We start from the raw sequence: 3,731 nt of genomic DNA, 5'->3' as shown, positions 1-3,731 counted from the left end.
TCATTTGATAATTTGTTTTTCAGAGGACCTTAAGAGTGATGATTAACAATCCTCTGTCACTTCAGTTCCAGGTGGAATCCACTGGCCTCTTCTGGCCTTGAGAGAATTGCATGCATGTAGTGTACAGATACACAGCAGGTAAAACACCCATACCTATAAAATAAATAATGCAAAAACAGAAACAACACCCTAACCAAATTAAAAAAAAAAAAACATCAAATACATTGTCCTGGCCAAGAGAACAAATATATCATCAGTAGAACACCACCACCACCAAAACAAAACAAACAAACAAACAAACAAACAAAAATCCTAACATCTGCCAAATGATCTTGGAATTCATGATCTCTGCTGTGCAGTTATAAGTGATGCTACCTTTCAAGGAAACAAGAGGCATACAGCTCTGTGGTTACTAATTTTTTGATACTCCCTAAGTAAATAATTTTATTTCATGGGATATATTAGAGAAACACTCCTATGTTTCTCCTCTGTTTTTTCATCATGAGCATCTAAGGAGTAGTACATTTTAACATAGCTGAATTTATGACCACAAAGATACAGCATGGATGTGTTTTTCAGCATGAATTTGGGATCCACAAAGTGTGTCACACTATCCACATCATAAACTCAATTCTTTGTGTAGCTCTGACTGGTTGGGAACTAATAAGGAAGCCTAAGACACTTTACATTTGAAGATGTCCATTCCTACCTGATACTTCTACTGTTACAAGACTGTGAAACACACATGAAGACTGATGGTTTTTATGAGATAAAAATTAGAGATTGCCTTCTTATTCATGAAAATATATTAATTTTATTCAATACCAGCTTAAAGTGGAGGAGTCAAAGTATACATTATACAGCCTTAGCAAAACAGCAAATTACAGTAACAAAAAATAATAACAAAACTTCAAATGAAAAGAAAGAAAACCATGTACTCAAGGTAATCAAAACTCTAACCAAAACCAAAACACAAGTATTAAGCTAAGCACCATTCCCTTGCTGTAGAATTTGCTGCACTAACCTATAGCCTGTTGCTGGCCTTGGAAATATAGTACAAAGGCAGTCAGCAATGGTAACAGTCTCTTCAAGATGAATGTAGGTATGCCCCATTGGGGTGGGGATTTGATGTTGGACAATTTCTTCCAAGGCAAAGCATGAGTCATGTTACAGACAATAACTCAAAGTCTTTAACATTTGCTTGACTGATCTCCCTGAAATTATTGTTGATGATCCATGAGGACAAGCAAAAATTTACATTCTTGGGCTCCTCCTGGATGACCAACAGATCTTGATATCCCTCAGCACTTCTGAAGCATTCCTTACATGCACTCTTGCTGGACCAGAGGATAGACAAAATCAAGGCCTTGTGACATATAGGAACCCAAAGAAAGGAAGAAAATGCAGCCCAAGTTTGCCATGGATATAGGGATGAGATGCAATGGTGGTCATTGCTTTGCACACTCAGTGCTCCTGGTGAGGAGTTGTGTCTGAGGGAGATCTTGACCTGTACTGGGCCCTATTTGAGCTTCTGGTGGAATATTTTGGACCTAGAGGAGGAAGAGACAAAGGCCTTGTGAGAGCCTGCCATGTCAGTTATCCAGCAAACACCAGGCTTATTCAGCAGGACAATCCATTATAACCTTTGAGCTAAGGTCATTCCCTGCATTCCCAAAGAAGAAGGGCCAGAGAGCACCTGGGACTGGAATTTTTTCTCAGATTTAATAAATGGCTTGAAAGTGAACTGTGAACTACACACTGTGCTAAATAAAAGGCCACATGTCTTCAATAGTCTATATATAATGTATTGAAAAATAACTGTGTAGCAATGTCTGAATGGAGCACTATACAGAGGCCTTCAAGGGAGCCTAGCCACCATTTAATAGAAGGCTGTTATTATAGCTGGAGTGCAGGAACCTGCCTGGGTTCCACTTGTGCAAATCTCCATCTGTGAATCCCCAGAGAAACCATCTCTCAGGAAATCCATGCTCACTGAAGAGATACTATAATCAGCAAGAGTGTGCGGCATGCAACTCTTTCCAAGGGAAAGCATTGAACTTTAAAAGGGATATTAATAAAAAAAAGGACACCACTATGCTTATAGCTACTCTACTATTATTTGTGGGGAGCCTGTGGACCCCTACTTCTTGTTCTGTGGCTTTTCCTGCAGGGCAGTAAACAGTGTCTGGGAGATAACCTGAAAGAGAGAATCACAAAAACAGCCAAATGCAAAGGATGATTTGCCTATAGTCTGATCAAATCCTATATTTTACTTTTTCACACAGGTGTTATAAACACATAAAGGCAGAATGTGGGAAAGGGAAAGGCTTAGGACTGTAGTTTTTCAGGGGAAGTACGTGGTATCACCTGGGCGAAGGTTCAGGGAACAGGCCACTATGACTGTCTATATTCACTTGTCCTTATCTAAATTGGTACTATATAACAAGGCTACCTATCCACAAGGTCTATGACTATCCAGGCTGATACATTTCCATGAAGATTACTTGTTTACAAGATCTTATAGCCATCTGCTCAGTGTTTTTCCACAGAAACCAGGACTTTGTGTTAGCAAGCTGACTTAGACTGATTTTTTTGGCTGATTTTAGGCCTTCAGTGTATAAGCAAGGCTGCCCCTGACATCTCCTCCCTTCTCCAAGTATAGAAAGACCATGGCAATTCCAATCTTGCAAAGACAGGAATAGAAGCCTGACCTCCACTAATTAAAGGGGACCCTGTAATGGCTCTGATCCTCTTGTCATTGTCCAGTGAGGCATGAGGGCCAGACCTATCCAGATGTCTTTTTCCTGGAGATGAGATGCTTTTAACATTAACCCCTATGCAATCAGGCTTGTCCCTCAGGAAACACAGAAAGATATTTTAAATTTTTATTTATATTCCCTTGCAGTGCTTAGCCTCAGAGCCTAAGCAAGAATTTAGATAGCCAGTCAGAGGGAGTTCTGGGAGGCTCCTCTCTGCTTGGTCTATGGGTGGGAGTCCCCTCTTTTAGGTTGAGTAGTGAATACCCTGGATAGTGTAACAACTTTGTCCTGTGTCTCATGGTCTTCCATAGCTAACTTAGGATAATGTATCTGAATAGATTTTCCTATCAAATTATCTACCTGTTGTTTCACAAAGTTAGTCAGCCTATGTAAGGCCCAGAAACCAAAAGGAACAAGTAAAAATATCCCAACTAATGGTCTTAAAATGAAAGGAAGTAGGGTTAACAATCATGAAGGGGTTGAAAACCAATTCTTGTACCAGCTCTCATCTTTGTCCCTCATGTTCTCTTTAACCATCCCTGTCTTCATCTATGTAACAGCAACATTCTTCTTTAAGGGCTGTACAAAGTCTAGACCACTTCACAGTCTTTTCTATTGTAAAAGAGTAAATCAAGTCCAATAATGTCCTTTGCATTTTTGGAGGATCACTTCAGACAGCAAAACGAGGGATTTCTACAGATTAATGACGTCAATCTCTAGTCTTTATTCTGAAAGACTCTAATTACAAAACAGTAAAATGGAAGCCTTGCTTTCTATCCTGTGAGAGGGCTGGACCGGAGCCTCTCTGAGTGAGGCACCATAGAGCAGGCAGTAGGACCTGGGTCCTACATAATTCCAAAAGTGATATCCTTAGACACCTCTCCATACCATAGTGCTGGAAGGGGTGATGGTCACAGGACCAGGAGCTCCTCTGCCTACAGTGATAGGGTAGCATTGATGGCCTGGGAGGTA

Source organism: Arvicanthis niloticus, chromosome 2 (genome assembly GCF_011762505.2).
Source record: "Arvicanthis niloticus isolate mArvNil1 chromosome 2, mArvNil1.pat.X, whole genome shotgun sequence".
In the NCBI taxonomy this organism is placed as follows: Eukaryota; Metazoa; Chordata; class Mammalia; order Rodentia; family Muridae; genus Arvicanthis; species Arvicanthis niloticus.
This window is presented reverse-complemented; position numbering follows the sequence as displayed.